This window comes from Vicugna pacos, chromosome 1 (assembly GCF_048564905.1).
Source record: "Vicugna pacos chromosome 1, VicPac4, whole genome shotgun sequence".
Lineage (NCBI taxonomy): Eukaryota > Metazoa > Chordata > Mammalia > Artiodactyla > Camelidae > Vicugna > Vicugna pacos.
This window is the reverse complement of record NC_132987.1, coordinates 28275052-28293637: the sequence shown is the minus strand read 5'-3', so window position 1 is coordinate 28293637 and position 18586 is coordinate 28275052. Positions and strand designations below refer to the sequence as shown.

Sequence of the window (18586 nt, the reverse complement as noted above, 5' to 3'; positions counted from 1 at the left end):
TTGAATCTGTGCCTCCTGGGCTATATCCACAGTTTGGCTCAAGTAGAACTCTTCTACTCCTACTATAGATTGTTTATTAATTATTTCCAACAATTTGTATGTCTCCTTTGAAAAATGTCTATTCAGATCCTTTGCCCATTTTCAAAAGTGTTACTTGGGTTTTTGTTGTTGTTGTTTGCTTTTGAGTTGTATGAGTTATTTGTATATTTGGATATTAACCCTTTATTGGATATGTCATTTGCAAATATTTTCTCCCATTCCATAGGCTGCCTTCTCATTTTATTAATGGTTTCTTTTGCTGCACAGTAGCTTTTTAGTTTGATATAGTCCCACTTGTTTATTATTCCTCTTGCTGTATTTGCTTTTGGTGCCAAATCCAAAAAATCATCACCAATGATTACCAAGACCAATGTCAAGAGATCTGTACTCCCGTGTTTACTGCGGTATCATTCACAGTAGCCAGGTATGGAAAAAACTGCTACCAAGCAAGGATTTGCTGACTAACGTGCATAAAAGCCAATAATACTATTGCACTGCTGTTTGAGGAAAGACTTTTATTGCCAGGTTGAAGGACAAGGAGACAAGAGGCAGAGTTCAAATCTGTCTCCATGATTCAGGATTTGGATCAAAATTTAAGGGGCTAGGAGGAACAAGCTGGTATGCAGAAACGCTTGTGGGGTAGGTTTTGATAAAAGGGCTTTGGAACTCATCCATTTATGGCAAGGATACTAGACAGGCTTCAGCACTGGATCTTCCTGGAGAGTGGACCCTTTGCTTCTGAAAGGGTTCTGGAATTCAGTTCCAGTCATGTCCCAGTCCTCTGGTTTGGCTGGGGGTGGGGTTTGGTTCCAAGAGTTATTTGAGGTCAAAATTTTCTCCTCTGTGAATGCTCTGACTACATGATTAGTATTTTGGTTTTGTTGTCTTTGAAAAACAAGTCCGTATCTTGTTAGAAACAGGATAGACCAGTTTGGGCTGGTTCTGTGGTTGTACGACCTGTGTCGGTCAACAAAGAAGTGGATCAAAAAAAAATGTGAACCCCCCACACACATATATTCAGGCTTTACAAATGGAAATACTGTCACTTGCAACAACATGAATGAATCTGGAGGACATTATGTTGAGTAGAATAAGTCAGAAAGAAAAAGACAGATACTTACAAGTAGAATTTTTTTTTAAGTCAAACTCATAGAAATAGAGAATAGAGAAGTCGGTTCCAGGGGCTTTCTTAACTGAAATATTACTATTTTAAATGCTGCTACTCTACACAACATAGGTTTTTTGCTAACGTTGCTCCTGTTTTTTGTTTCCTTATGACAGCTGCAACGTATTTTCACCAGTGCTCAAAAGACAACATTTTTTGATGCCCTTCTCTCCTGCTTCTTAAGGTTTTATTTCATAAGCGCACATGAGAGAGAAAGAGACAGAGACAGAGAGACAGAGAGAGAGGGCATAAAAGGCTTCTGTCACCTTCTGCAGCAGCTGCTGTCCTCCTCCCAAGATTATATACCACAGGGAAGCTTTTTCAGGATTCTCCCCAATCCTGTGTTTGTGTGTTTGTGTATGTATTTCTCTTCAAAATAGTGTCATTTTGACAGGTTATCTTCCTGATGAATTTTACTGCTTGAGCTGGAAGCCCTAGTAAATTCTATCTAACCAATCTCTAGGTTTTATTTACAGAATCCCAAGAAGAGAGGAACCCAGAAGCAATATGAAGTAAGAATGCTAAGATCAGTACACTTTCAGCTGAAATTCTAGTGGGGTGCAGTCTTGCATTCATCACTGTGAGGCCAGTTCAATTTCAGTGTAATCAAATGTTTGCCATGTGCTAGAGATCAAGAGGCCGACAAGTTACAGAAAGATAAATAAACCCTCTTCTGTTCAATCATAACCTATGTAATAAGGGTGTTTATTGTTTAAAGGGTAGTAAGTATATTATCCTTACAGTCTTAAAGATGAGCTAATTGAAATGTGCATAATTACTAGCTGTATAATCAAAGGGCAGGTTCTTAGATTATTCTATTTTCACCCCATCCCCTCAGATTACTCTTGTTGCAATAATTTCACTTATAATAAAGTCCTATTAATTCATATCTAATAGGGCTGTTGTTTGAATTAAACTACTAATAAATATAAGAACTAGGCATAGAACTTGGAATCCAGGAGGTCTTCAATACATGGTAATATTATAATTACTATTATTTTCACTGTACATATTATTATCATTAAAATTACAGTGAGAAAGGAACACAATCAAAATTCATGCCCAGATGAATCTGACTTAACCCACTCTTCATTTTAAAAAATTTATCCCTGGGTGCTGTCTAAATTGCTAGACTGAAATATGAAGGGCAGCAACTTAATGCAAGAACCTTAAGAACTGTTCCTGCAAATTGGGTAGCAACGTAGAAAAGGTCAACCTTGTCCAGTGTAGAAAGTGTAGTAACATAAGAAGGAATCAAAACCTTCTTGACTGTTGCTGGATTATTAATCCATTTTAAAATGGAGAAAAGAATGCATTCTAATTAGAATTCTATAAACTAAGGGAGTGCAGCTTTTATATGAATATGAAGAATTTTTGTTCACTTTTCTCCCCACTGTCCACTGGGATCACCCTCTTTCTTCTAGTTAATATACACTATATAAGAGTCAAGCAAGTCAGGCTTCCAGAGTGAGCTGATGGGAAAAGTCTTCCTCCTTATTTGTGAGAAAACACTGAGTATAGAGAAGCACCATGCACAAAGCAAGTATGTTTGTGAGCAATGCTGCATGCTAGGAAAACGATGTTTTTCCCTTACGTGGATGTGTACACTAGAGAACAAAAAATGGAAATAAAAATAATAGCACAATAGAGCACCATACACAACAACACCATAAAAACACTCATATAAGAGCTTGTCTTTGAACCCAATTTTTGACTTTTTTCTCATATTCAATTTCACTTATATTCAAACAAACTTTCAGCCAGACAGGAAATGTAGATGACTTCTAATCTTGCAGCTATAGTAAATTTCCAAAATATTCTTGGAAATGCTTTTGGAATTTAAATAATAACTAAAATCTAGGATCTTATTTTCTGTTACCTAATTGTTAAAATTTAAATATGTTTCCAATAGCAAATTAAGGCTTTTCTCACATGCTTAGAAAACAGTTATGATTCGTGAGTCCTGTATATGATTCTCACCGAATTCATCTCAAGTTTTCAATACCAGTCTTTCTTTCCTAGGATTCAGAAATCTGCTCATGTACTTGAAATATTATTGTGGATACTGTAAAACATCTCAGGGAGAGAGAAAACTAGTAAGAAAGTGGTTGGATTTACTCCCCTCAATCTTTTCACTCCATCTAGGAAAAATAGCTTGACCTCAAGCAATTTATCAAATGGGTGCTCATTAGTTGTTGATGGACTGGAGCTTTAACTAAAGCAATAATACCTACTGCTGCAGAAAGACACAGGCCAACACTGACATATATCATGACACATGCACATAAGCCACTTGAAATAAGGCAATACTGCAATGTAGTGCCTCAACCTGGCAGGGCCATAGGTTGTATGATGGGAAACAGGAAAGAACTGTGAATTACAAAGAGGACAAATTGGCTACTTCCTTCATGGACTGGTCCATACGGCTGTAGGCCAGGGAACACAAAAAAATCTTGGGGAACATTTTTCCTACAGTCAGTATTTTCAACTATATCAGGCTGCAACTTGAGTCCCAAGACCCTGAATGGCTGTATGAAACAAAAGAAATAGCTGATGTCATCACTGTTCCTTGTAGTTCTCTCAGTTCTGTGCAAGTTTTGTGGCTTAGGAAACATAATAAATGCAGTGGGGTTTACAATATGAGTTAGCATCCATGCTTCTCTGAAGAGAGCATCAAAACAGGCTGAAATCTTATCTGCACATCCTCACCTTTGCAGATTCATCTCTGTCAAAGTACATGGCATGTTCTAATTATTCTCTTTTTCTCTCTCTCAACAGAGGCTTAACATTGAGAGCTTGTTTCAAGGCTGTATGTCCATTCTCAAACCCAGAGGCTAGTGTGTAGTAACCTTCCAGTACAGGTTTGTTTGATAAATAACTTTTTCTTTAACTGTGAGGGAATTACAATACCTCTCTCACAAAGAATTTAAATCTCTTCTTAAATGTTTGCTTTCTTTAAAAAAATTTTTTTAATACTAAAAAAAGCTAATAAAAAAGTTTGCTTTCTTTTTAGTATTTCCTCTCATAATGAGTTATAAGTACACATAATGAAACATTCAATTATAAACAGGATAGTAAAATGTATACTGGGATATTTCTAAATATGTAAGTTAATATTTAAAATATACTCTGGATCTTGTCAAAATGGTGGAGTAGTAGGACCTTACGCTCACCTCCTATCATGATCACAAAAAAACCACAGGCATTTAATGTAGCTCTGAATAAGTACAATGCATGTTTTATTTTCATTTTCTTATTAGTGATTTGATCATTTATAGTAATTTTATTAGCACTTATGTTGTTGGATTTGGGTCAGTTTTGCTAGAATATAGCTTCAAGTCATTTTTTTAAGTTGTTAATAATTGTGTTTCTAGTCATAAATCAAGACTCTTCTCTAGAGCTTGAAAGGATATTCTAGTTTTGATTTATATTATTCTTGCCAAATTCATCTCAGTTTGTCAACAAATGTCTTCCTTTCTTTCCAAGAATTTGGAAATTTGCTCACAAACTTAGAATATCAGGTTTTGGTGCCTCTGACGTTATGGACACTGAGTACTTCTAGTTGAATGGAGAGGAAACAAATTTGATATGCTCCATCTAAATAAAGCCTCCATTCCATCCTATTCCACATAAATGTGTTTAGCACTCTAAAACAAAACTCCACAATAAAATACTGCACTGCAATATTAGTTTGAGCATTTTACAGATGAGGTAAGTGAAACGTACATAATTGCTAGCTATAAGATCATAATAAAGATTCTTGACACAATTACTCCATCTAGAGTACAGGCATGCAAATACTTATCTTTCATAGTTATTGTTTTGATTAAATTAGATAATAAACTTAGAAAGCTTAGCATACATCATCAAAAAGTCTACAAATAAATGCTGGAGGGGGTGTGGAGAAAGGGAACCCTCCTACACTGTTTAGGTGGGAATGTAAGTTGGTATAGCCACTATGGAAAACAGTATGAAGTTTCCTTAAAAAACTAAAAATAGAGCTACTATATGATCCAGCAGTCCTACTCCTGGGCATATAACTGGAAAAGACAAAAACTCTAGTTCAAAAAGATACATGCACCCCAATGTTCATAGTTGCACTATTTATAATAGCCAAGACATGGAAGCAACCTCAGTGTCCATCAACAGATGAATGGATAAAGATGTGGTATATATACACAATGGAATATTACTCAGCCATTAAAAAGAATGAAATATTGTCATTTGCAGCAATATGGGTGGACCTACAGATTATCATACTGAGTAAAGTAAGTCAGACAAAGACAAATATTATATATCACTTACATGAGTAATCTAAAAAATAATACAAATGAATTTATTTACAAAAAACCAGACACACAGACAGAAAACAAGTTTATGATTACCAAAGGGGAATGAGGAGTAGGGATAAATGAAGAGTATGGGATTAACAGATGCACATCGTTATGTATAAAATAGATAAACAACAAGGATTTACCATATACCACAGGGAACTATATTCAATATCTCATAAAAACCTATTATGAAAAAGAATATACATATGTATAATTGAATCACTATGTTGTACACCAGAAACTAACATAATAGTGTATATCACTGTACTTCAATAAAAAATATCTATCAGGAAAATAAGAGCTTAGCATAGGTTTTGACACATAGCCAAATAAATGGTAATATCATAGTTATTACTACTGTTCATTTTATTAGTATCATTGTTATTAAAGTAAGAAAAGGACATAATCAAGATTCAAGCTCAGGTACATCTGTACCCACACTGTGTATTTCATTTCCCCATACTGCTGCCTAAATGGAGTAACTGAGGTACCCAGAAATTCAGCATTTAATGTAAGTCATTTAAGGATATCATAAGGCCATTCAGAATATGCTACAAGAATGGGAAAGGCCATATTTATACAGTACAGAAAGGGAAATGGGAGAAAGACATATGAATAATGAGTGGTAAAGCCTCATTTCCTTTGTTACTTATGAAAGTCTTTTTATAATTTTGCAAATGGACAAAGAGATAATGCACAATTAGTCCTTCAAAGCAGAACTTTAAGATTTAAAGGTGTGCAGATTGCACATAAACATGAAGAATTGTGTGGTCTAACTCTGCCCAGTGTCCACTGGTCATATTCTTCTTACTGGGAAACAGGTAGCATAAAACATTTACGCAAACCAGGCCTCCAAAAGGTGCTGAGGAGAAACACCTCCTTTCTTTTCTATGAGGAAATATCGAGTAGAGATAGCATTCTGGGGAGTGTAAGGGCCTGGGGGAAAGAATAGAGTATTCAGTGGTAAAGTAGCACACATTTTTGAAACAGCTTTACTGAGGTATAGTTGATATACCAAAAAAAAGCTGCACATATTTATACAATTTGATGAGTTTGGACATATTCATACACCTGTGATACCATCACCACACTCAAGGTGATAAACAGTCATTACCACCAAAAGTTTTTTTGTGTCCCTTTGTTTTTTGTGTGTTATGTGTGGTAAGAATGCTTAACATGAAATCCACCCTTTTAAACAATTTTTAAGTGCTTAACAGTATATTTTTAACTATAGGCACTATGTTGTACAACAGATCTCTAGAACTTAATTCATCTTGTATAAATGTGACTTTATCCCTACTGAAAAACACCTCCCCATTTCCTCTGCCTCCTTCTTCTAGCAACTATCATTCTATTCTCTGCTTCCGTAAGTTTGATTATGTTATAATTATTCATGTAAGTGGATTCATGCAATATTTGTCCTACTGTCGCTGATTTATTTCACTTAGCATAATGTCTCTCAGGTCCACTCAGATTGTTGCAAACAGTAAGATTTTGAAGGCTGAGTAACATCCTATTTTATGTATATATCACGTTTTCTTTATCCATTCATCCATAGATGGACATCTGGGTTGTTTCATATCATAACTATTGTGAATAATGCTGTAATGAACATGGGAATGTAGATATCTCTCCAAGATCCTGGTTTCAAGCATCTTAATATATACACAGGAGTAGTATGCTGGATCATGTGCTAGTTCTATTTTTAACTTTTTTTGAGGAACTTCTATACTGTTTTCAACAGCAGCTACACCATTTTGCATTCTAACAGTGTATGTGGGTTCCAGTTTTTCCACATCCTTGCCAACACTTGTATTTTTTTTTTTCTGGTAACAGCTATCCTACTAGGTGTGAGGTGATATTTCATTGTGGTTTTGATTTGTATTTCTTTGATGATTAGCCAGTGTTGAACATCTTTTGATATATCTGTTGGCCATATGATTATCTTCTTAGCAAACCCTGAAGACTCTACCAAAAAAAACTCTTGGAATAAACAAATTCAATAATGCTGTAGGATACAAAATCACCATATAAAGATCAGTTATGTTTCTATATAGTAACAGTGAACTGCAAAGAAAAAGAAGAAAACAATCTCATTTACAACAGCATCAAAAAGGATAAAATATTTACGTAAAAACTTAAGACGATAAAAGACTTGTATGCTGAAACTGCGATACCTTCATGAAAGAAATTAAAGGAGATCCAAATAAATGGGAAGATATCCTTATGTCCATGGATTGGAAGACTTAGTATTGGTTTTTTAAAAAATTTTTTTATTATTGAATTATAGTCATTTTACAATGTTGTGTCAAACTCTAGTGTAGAGCACAATTTTTCAGTTCTACATGAATATATTGAAGACTTAATATTGTTAAAATGTCCACACTACCCAAAATGATCTATATATTCAATGCTATTCCCATCAAAATCCCAATGGCATTTCTAACAGAAATAGAAAAACAATATTAAAATTCACATGGAACAATAAAAGACCCAGAATAGCCAAAGCAATCTTGAGAAAAAAGAAAAAAGGTGAAGGCATCATACGTCTTGATTTCAAAATATATCACAAAACTATAATAATTAAAACAATTATGGTACTTGCATAAAGACAAACATATAAACCAGTGAAATAGAAGAGAGAGTGCAGAAATAAACCCATGCATGTAGAGTCAACTAATCTTTAACAAGGGTGTTATGACTACACAGTGGAAAAAAGGTAGTCTCTTCAACAAATGGTGCTGATAAAAATTAGATTTCCACATGCAAAAGGATGAAACTGGACTCCTATCTTACAACATATACAAAAAATCAACTCAAAATGGACTAAAAACTTAAACATAAGACCTGAAACTGTAAAACGCCTAGAAGAAAATACAAGAGAAAAACTCCGTGATATTGATCTTCACAATGATTTTGTTTTTCTTTGATTTGAAACCAAGAGCACAGGCAGCAAAAGCAAAAATAGACAGGAAGGACTACATCAAACTAAATACCTTCTCCACAGCAAAGGAAACAATCAACAGCGTAAAAAGGCAACTTACAGAATGAAAGGAAGTATTTGCAAACCATGTATCTGATAAGGGAGTAGTTAGTATCCAAAATACATAAGGAACTCAATAATAACAGCAACAACAAAATAAAGAATCCAGTTTAAAAAGCAGCACACACTTTTGACTCAGTCTCTTAAACCGAAGGCCAATAATGAAAGGAAATTTGTTATGTCACAATACCACATGTGACAACCCTAGGAAAATACCAAACAAACCCATTTGTGAACCTGAACATGTTACGATATTTTCTCTCTCAGTCAGAGTAATATCTACATCTGCCACTCTTGCAACTGTTCATAAAGTTCCAAAACTTTCTTGAAAATGCTTTTGAAATGTAAATACTGGCTAAAATATGGAAGTTTATCTTCTTTGACTCCACTAGTTGCTAATATTTAATTGCTAACTTGTGTTTTGATCCTCAACAGTCTAATTTTCAACCAGCTCTTATTAGATATTGGGGATGAAAGAAGCTACCAATAAAATTAATCATTGTTGTTGCAGAAAGACCAAGGACTAAGTCTGATGGAAAACATGTAGCTCATCACTACAGACATTCAAGAGTAAGACAATTAACATTTATCCCTGCACTCCTCACTATAGAACCACAAATTGTGCAAAAGAAAGCAGAGGAGCACTGCAGACTAGAAAGGAGGCACTTTGGCTGCTGATTTTATGGACCATCCCCTAGATAACAGCATTAAATAAGCTAGACCCTGTTCTACGCACCCAACACCCACAGATTTATTCCTATTAAAGCTCTAAGCACATGTATCATGTTTCGTTGTAATTATTTCTCTGTCTTTTTCTGTCTAATCTCAGATTTAGCACCCGAGGAACCTCTTAGCCTTGAGAAAACCAGGGCTGTCAGTCATCCTAATAATGACTCTTAAGCTCTTATCTTAAATTCTTACCTTAAGAGCTTCTTTCATTGCTATTTGCCTAACCCTTGACCCAGGCATTCAGTACTCATTGTTTAAATAAATGATTTTTTTCTTTAAAGGTGACAGCATTCATTCATTTCTCACTGAAAAAGATTTTAATTCTCTTTGTTTTTGTTTAATGCCTAGTTACTTTTTCAGCACCTCTTCCAAAAAGTTTTAACCGCACATAAGAGGTTTCTAAACATGTAAAGTTATATTTTACACATTCACCAAAGGTCTCTCCCTTTCTAAAGGTAAATAATTCGCTAAAAATCCCCCACATACCTGCCAACAAAAGATATAGTACTCATAATTTATAAGTGATGAAATAATAAAAATTTAAAATGCTTAAAGAAACTTTCTAATGAATTACAATAAATAAAAGTTAAGAAAAATCTAGTTTACTTGTAAGGTTTTCTTCCCCATTTGTCAAAAATTTTAATCTAAACTCTGCCAAAATGTTTGATAAAATGCTATGTTAAAAATACTGAGTTAATGGAAATATTCTGCCAAAACAGAATCTGAAAGATATCAATTATAAAACTGAAATGTAATGGTCCAGTGACTTTATATTTATATGATTAGTTATTATCATAAAGAATATTATTCTAATTAAGAATAAATGCTTTGGCTCTTCAGTTAAAGTCTAATAATGATTAAATAGTCTATCATTTTTACTGTGTTGGAACTGTCAGCCTAAAGCTTTAAATGAGTTTGGCACTTAGAATTTTGCAGTAGTCTAATACTTTGCTTCCCTTTCCTTCACATCTCCTCAAATGTGTTAACATCGTATTTTCGTTTTCTCTTCCCAATTCTCTCTCTCTTTTAAAATCAGTTTAATTGAGGTGTATTTTATATACAATAAAATTCATGAATTTTAAGTGTACAGTTAAATAAGTTTGGACAAACATACATGGTCCTGTTACCAACACCACAGTTAATATCTCCTCTCTCCTCTAGCTGTTGGTAACCAGTGAACTGCTGTTACTACAGTTTTGCTTTTCAAGAATTTTACGTAACTGAAAACATACAAGTAGAATATACTCTTTTGTGTCTGGCTTTCACTAAGCAAAAGGCAACTGAGATTCATCCATGATGTTGCATATATCAGGTTTTTTTAAATTGTTGAATATTTTTCTGTTACATGAACACATACAATTCACTTATCTACTCATGATAATGGACATTTGTTTTTTTCTCCAGTTGTTAAATAATTTTTCCTGTGCTTTTGGCCAAATATTTTCTTTAGTGAAAGATGTCTTCAAATATTTTCCTTATTATCTTACTAGACTATTTGTCTTCATTGAGTTGAAGAGTTTTTATATAGTCTGAATACAGTTCTTTTTCAGATTTGTGTTTATCTAATATTTTACCTTTGTGGCTTGGCTCTTTTTAACACTGGTTCTTAAGGATAAAAACTTTAATGAAGTTTAATTTGTTTTCTTCATTTAGTTCATGCTTTTTGTGTCTCAAGACATTTTCCCTGTTGTATGGCCACAAAGATTTTCTGTTATTTTCTTTTGGAAGTTTTATAGTTTAAGCTCTTAAATTTAGGTCAATGATTCATTTCAACTTTATTTTTATATATATTGTGTGAATAGTTTTGAAACTCTTTAAAAAACATGTAGTCATCCAAGAGTTCTAACATTATTTGTAAAAAGACTATTCTTTGCCCACTGATTTATCCTGGCAATTTTGCCAAAATTAAATTGAACTTATATTTATAGCATCTATATCTGGATTCTCTTTTTAGTTCTATCGATATACATGTATGCTCTTATGCCAATGCTACATTTTATTAATGGAGCAGAAAATGTTGAATAGGGTAATGTTAATTCTTTAATTTACTTTTAATTAAAAACTTCATGCTACTCTCTATTCTTTTAAACTCCGTATCAGTTTTAGAATCAGCTTGTTGATTTCTTAAGGGGGAAAAAAAAGCCTGCTAGAGTTTTGATTAAGATTGCATTGAATCTAGAATTTACATAGAAACATATCAAGTCTTCTGACTGGGCGTATCAGATCTATTTAGATCTTTAATTTCTCTGAGAAATGTTTTCAGGTTTTCAGCATATAAATCATGTACACATTTTGTTAAATTTATCCCTAAGTTGTTTATGTGTTTTAAGGAGATTTCTTCCTAGTATATAAAAAACAATTGATATTTGCATATAGTTCTGGTATTCTAAAATCTCATTCATTAGTATTACTGGCCTTGAAATTTTTTTAAATAAATTATCATGTTCCATTTGAAAAAGGCAGTTTCACCTTTTCCTTTCAATTTGTAATGCTTTTTACATTTCTCTTATCTTCTTGTATTGACTATTTCTCAATATAATGTTGAATGGAAGAGATGAAGGCAGACAGCTTTGTTGTTTTCTGTCTTAGGGGAAAATATCCAATCTTTCACCATTACATATAATGTTGGCTCAAAGTTCTCCATAGATAACCTTTATAAAATCAAAGAAAGTCTGAGAACTTTTTATTATGAATTTATTTTAAAGTCAGTCCATTTTTCCCCTGAATTCAAGGAGATGATCCATGGCTTTCTACTTTAGTCTATTAGGATGATGAATATATTTTATCAAATTTTGAATGTTAAATCTTGTATTCCTGAAATAAACACCACTTGATCAAGATGTATTACTGGTTTTATATACTGATTTAACTAGTTAAAATTTTGTTATGTATTTTTATGTCTATATTCATAAAAAATATTAATCTGTAATTTTCTTTCTTCTGTTTTTTTTACTTGGTTATATGGGCATTATAAAATGAGTTATGAAGATATGGGGGATAGAGTTATTTTACAACTGGACTGGGATAGTTCTGTTTGCCTCAAAGGATTTTGTAAAGTCTGGTGCTGACTCTTGGCCAAGTTATGAGGAGTGGACTATCTAAAGAACTAATAATTTATGATGTGCTAACAAAACTGGTACTTCTTCCTAAAACCTCTGGTTGTTTTGGCCCCATCACAGCCTCTCAAAGCAGGAAAAGCACTAACATCTTCCTGGGTTTCTCCGGTTTCCCTTCCTTACACCAAAGCTGTTTCAAGGGAGTAAGCTGGGAAAAGTATAGGGCTAATTTTTTTTTTTTAGTGCCTCTCAGGGATCACTGTCCTTCATTTTCTGACTTCCAGTTTCTTAGAAATTATTGTTTCATATAATCAGTCAAGTTTTTGTTTTTTAAATTTCAGGCACTTGTGTAAATCCAGTCCCTCTTACTTCCATCTAAATAATTTATGAAACATTCTATAGCCAAGAATATTGCCTATATTGGCAAATTATGTAATACAGCTGAAAGGTATGTGTATTCTGGTGGTGTCAGCTGGAGTCTTCTCAAAATGGAAATTAGGGCAAAGTGGTTGATATTGTTCTTCAAGTCTTCTGTATTATTACTTCTGTTTTTGTTTAATTATTCAATCCATTATAGAAAAGAGTGTTGAAATTTCCTACTGTAATTTTTTAATTGAGATATAATTGACATAACATTTTAGTTTCAAGTAAACAAAATAATGATTTGATATTTGTATATTTTGCTAAGTGGTCACCAAAATAAGTCTAGGTAATATCTGTCCCTGTACATGGTGAAATACAAAGTCCTTTATTTCTGAAAGTTCAGAGTAATTGCCTGCACTTTTATGGTTCCGTGTACTTTACAAAATGATTTCATATCCAAAGCCTTATTTAACACATTTGCTGTTTAGTTAATCCTGTGATATAGGCATTATAATGTCCATTTTACCTGTTGAGGAAACAGCTGCATGTACAAACTCACACAATCAGTAAATGGCAAAACCAATATAGAATAAGTCTTTAAAAATACCCTTGAACTTGGAAGTTACAATGTATCACATCTAAAGAATACTTTCATTAAATTAGTGGGAGCAGAAACCAGAGCATTCAGAAGTGAATAGAACATTAACAGCTACCATTTGTTGGTTAATTTTCCTGGTACTGGGTGAAGTCTGTTTATATGCAGTATCCAGTTCACTTGAAAAGATGACAAAAAGAGAGCATAATTTAAACAAATTTGCTGTAAACAGATTAACTTTGAACTAATAAAGGAAAATCCTCTCCGAAAGTTCATTGGTCTCATTTTTTAGATTCCACATATAAGTGATATCATATGGTATTTTTCCTTCTCTTTTTGGCTTACTTCACTTCACTTAGTATGATAATCTCCAGGTCCATTCATGTTGCTGCAAATGGCATTATTTTATTCTTTTTTATAGCCAAGTAGTATTCCATTGCATATATATATATATATATATATATATATATATGTATACACACATATACACACACACACACACACACATACATATATACACACATACACATACATACACGCACACGACATCATTATCCACTCATCTGTCAATGGACATTTAGGTTGCTTCCATGCCTTGACTATTGTTGCTATGAACATTGGGGTGCATGTATCTTTTTGAATTATAGTTTTATCTGGTATATGCCCAGGAGTTGGGTTGCTGGGTCATATGGTAAGTCTATTTTTAGTTTCAGTATATGTGCTGCCAAAGCAAGCATGTCTATTTTTAGTTTTTTAATGAATCTCCATACTATTTTCCACAATGGCTGCACCAAAATACATTCCCACAGTGTAGAAGGGTTCTTTTCTCTTTACTCTCTCCAGCATTTATCATTTGTGGACTTTTTAATAATGGCCATTCTGACTGGTGTGAGGTAATAATTCATTGTCCTGTTGATTTGCATTTCTCTAATAGTTAGCAATATTGAGCACTTTTTCATGTGCCTATTGGCCACATGTATGTCTTCACTGGAGAAATATTTGTTTAGGTCTTCTGCCCTTTTTTGATTTTTTTTGTTGTTGTTATTGGTTTGTATGAGCTGTCAGTATATTCTGGAAATTAAGCCCTTGTCAGTCACATCATTTGCAAATATTTTCTCCCATCCCGTAGGCTTTCTTTTCATTTTGCTTATGGTTTCCTTTGCTGTGCAAAAGCTTATAAGTTTAATTAGGTCCCATTTGTTTATTTTTGCTCTTATTTCTATCACGAGGGTAGACTGCTCTAGGAGAACATTGCTAAGATTTATGTCAGAGAACGTTTTGCCCATGTTTTCTTCTAGGATATTTATAGTGTCTTATTTTATGTTTAAGTCTTTAAACCATTCTGAGTTTAATTTTGTGTATGATGTCAGGGAGTGTTCTAACTTCAGCGATATATGATTTACATGTGGCTGCTCAACTTTCCCAACACCACTTGCTGAAGAGGCTGTCTTTTCTCCACTGTATATTCTTCCCTCCTTTGTCGAAGATTAATTGACCATAGGTCTGTGAGTTTATTTCTAGGCTCTCTATTCTGATCCATTGAGCTGTATGTCTTTTTCTGTGCCAATACCACACTGTTTTGATTCCTATAGCTCTATAATATTGTCTGAAGTCTGGAATGGTTACTCCTTCAGCTTCATCATGTCAAGATAAGTTCCCTCTATACCCATTTTGGTGAGAGTTTTTATCATAAATGGATGTTGAATTTTATCAAATGCTTTTTCTTTTGAGATGATCATGTGATTTTTTTCCCTTTCTTTTGTTGATGTGGTGTACATATTGATTTGTGTGTTTGACCATCCCTGTGTCCAGGATGAACCCAACTTGACCGTAGTTTATTATCTTTTTTATGTGTTGTTGGATTTGGTTGGCTGATATTTTGTTGAGAATTTTTGCATCTATGTTCATCAAAGAAATTCCCTGTAATTTTCTTTTTTGGTAGTGTCTTTGTCTGGTTTTGGTATTGGGATAACAGTGGCTTCCTAGAATGAGTTTGGGAGTATTCCCTCCTCTTCAATCTTTTGGAAGAGTTTGAGAAGAACTGGTATAAGTTCCTCTTTGTATGTTTTGTAGAATTCTCCAGTGAAGCCATCCAGTCTTGGATTTTTGTTTGCAGGAAGCTTTTTGTTTGTTTGTTTTGCTTTTTAATTACTGATTCTACTTCACTTCTAGTGATTACTCTGTTCAAATTATCTATTTCTTCTTGATTCCATTTTGGTACACTATATGTTTCTAGAAACTTGTCCATTTCTTCTAGATTGTCCAATTTGTTGCCATTTATAGTGGATATTTCTTGAGCCCTGGTAAAAAGAAATCTTTTTGGGTTAGCAGAGTTAATGGAGAGTAGTGGACATTCTCAAGGCTGGACAGGATGAGTAGTTAAAACTGTCTATATGGCTGCAGCATCAGCAAGCTGATCTCCTTTGGCTTCCATAGTGTCAGATTTGGTGTTTTAATAACTGCTAACTGTTTTGGCAGTTGTATAACAATAATTCTACAACCTGTTTTCCTTTTTTTTTAATAGGTTATCCTGAAGAGGGTAAAAATCTTACTGCTTCTTTAGCATTCCAAAGTTGTCTGCCACTCCAAAAGCATAGTGACTTTCAGTATAAATATTTGCTATCTGTATTTAGCTAGTTGACAAATTCAGGTTAAGCTACTTAATTTGGCTTGTGTTGATTTTGTTTCTGGTAAATAAAAGCTTTAAGTTATGTTCACTGTGGACATTACTGCACATCCAGCTAGGTAGTGTCCTTGCTCAGCCCTTAAGTAGGACCTACCCGTAAATTAAATTAGATCAGCCCTATCAATAGGAGCTTCTTGTATTGACTGTTTTCTTTCTGTGGCACTGGGAGCAGAGTTGCAAGGTTGAGGTTATTACACCTAACCAAGGTAGTAATAGAAGCAACAATACTTCTTAACAAGTTATCTGGCTTATAGAACAGTGCCGAGTGTACTGAGAGTTTAGAAGAAACTCAATGAGTGTGAGACATCAGTAGTTAAAGGAGATCCTATAGCTGGTTCTTCAGTAGCCTTAAATATTAGGGGCTGTTGCTGAAATAACCCTCACACAAGGCGGAAGTCCTTTTGCTACCAGGTCTAATTTCATTTTGGAACATAAAAGCAAGTCATCTCCAAGCATTTTTATAAAAGCACCAGAATGAGACAGTAACTCTATAAATGACAAAAGACTTAAAAACCATGGTTAAAGACATGACTACATTGTAATTGTCTCGGAAGTCTAGCTATTTCTGTAACATATAACATTTTAAGATAATGATGAATTATGAATGACAACATAAGACATTTCTAATTTTAGGAACTTCATATAATTTCTAGAATATTCATATTAATAATATTTACCATACAATATAAATTAAGGAGGTTTATTATTACTCATTTAACAACGTTTCCCATGTAATTTAACAGACCAAATAAGCCTAATTAGTTTATTATCTCTCCTTGAGATGGTCAGGGGCCCTGTGAAGCATCCCCAATTTAGCTAGAGGTCAAAGAACTTCACTTAGAATTTACTCTCCATGCCACCGGGGATGGTGGCTCCCAGCCATGGCTGTGGCAAACCCCTGGGACAAGGTGTCCATGCTTAATGCCGCCAGGCTACTGCTGGGCCATTTTGTGGTTTCAGGGTTGATCACTCAGGAGATGTTAAACATATCTAAGAAATTAGCTTCCCGTTTTGTGAACTTCTCCAGACCACAGCAGATCACAGATAACCAAGCTGAAATCTACCAGAAAAACTCTGAACTCCTTAGACTAGAAAAAGATACAGCAGATATTGTCCATCCTTCCTTTTTGGCTCAAAAGTGTCATACTCTGCAAAGCACGAATAATCATTCAGAAGCAGTGCCCGAAGAGAAGCGGTCCCTCAGGCAAAGACTATTGAAACCCGTGTGCCAAGAAAACTTGCCTATTGAAGTTATTTATCACAGATACATGGTATATTTGTTGGAGTTGGCATGTTCACTGAGAGATTAGAAAATCATCTTGAAACAATTAGAAATATCCTTCATTTAGATGCAAAATGAAGAAAATGAGTGTGGCTTTAGCAAAGATGGTTATTTTGGTGACTGAGATAGAAGAACTGGCAAAGAATATACTCAAGTGGTGAGAACAACAGAAGGAAGTCTCCTCTAATATCCCCACATATTGGCTGAAGAAAATTTTCTTCATAATCATGATGTTATAGTACCTCCTTTACTTTTTACTTCTAAAGTTAGTGTCCAAACTGTTAATGCCAAGTGATTATCAACTGTATATATTTTTAAATTATATGTAGGCTTGTGAAGTTCATTTTTAGTCAACTGTAACAGGGGTGTTTATAGACTTTGCTGCTAGCAATACTGAAAGAGAAACTTCTTTATATTGAAATACTAAGATTCCAAGTTCTTTAAGACCAAACTAGATTTTCCTTTGTTTTTCATATATTTTCATTCCATTTTTCAGTAAAACTCAAATACAGCTGTGATAATTTATTAATGAGCACATTAACCACCTTAGGCAACAGACTTTATGTCATTTTTAAGAAATGTTTATTTCTGAATTAGAAGAGTCTTGAATCTGAAAGTAATGTTGATTATTTCTGTGGGATTGTCACTAAGTATGCAGAAAAAGTGTAACATAGCAGACCTGGCTGCTATCCTTTGAAAAGCCAGCTTGGCCGGCATCTGGGAAGTTAGATTTTAAGAGGGCTCCCTCCACTCTCACTGATAAGAGTTGCTTGCTGTGACTAAGGTGGTTGTACAGTGTGGTTTGTGCTGAACATCTGCTTTTTTCCTGGGAATCCAGAAGTTTGGTACATGTTAGGTAGAAGGTACCTATGTGACCAGCCTGCAATAATAAACCTGACACTGCAACTTTAATGAGCTTTTGTGGTAGACATTTCATACATGTCACAACTCAGCTGCTGGGGAAATTAAGCACATCCTATGGGATTCCACTAGCAGAGGATTCTAGAAGCTTGTTCCTGGTTTCCCCCAGACTTTGCCCCTATACACCTCTTTTCCCTTTGCTCTTTTGCTTTGTATGCTTTTGCTATAATAAATCATAACTATGAGTACAATGATATACTGAGTCCTCTGAATCCTCCAAGTATGTCATCTAACCTGGGGTTGGAGGAGAGGGGAGTCTTGGGGAACCTGACACACTAAAGCATTTCCTGAGCATGTTCACTGGCAGCTTTAGGAGTAGGCAAAGAAGAAAAGCAGAACAACAACAACAAAAAAGGCACATAATGGTAAAACT

General features: G+C 34.2%; 1 pseudogene; it reads left to right on the top strand.

The window, feature by feature from the left end:
- Nucleotides 1-16891: 16891 nt before the first annotated feature.
- On the top strand, nucleotides 16892-17587 carry LOC102539074 (HAUS augmin-like complex subunit 2 pseudogene; annotated as a pseudogene).
- Nucleotides 17588-18586: the final 999 nt, after the last annotated feature.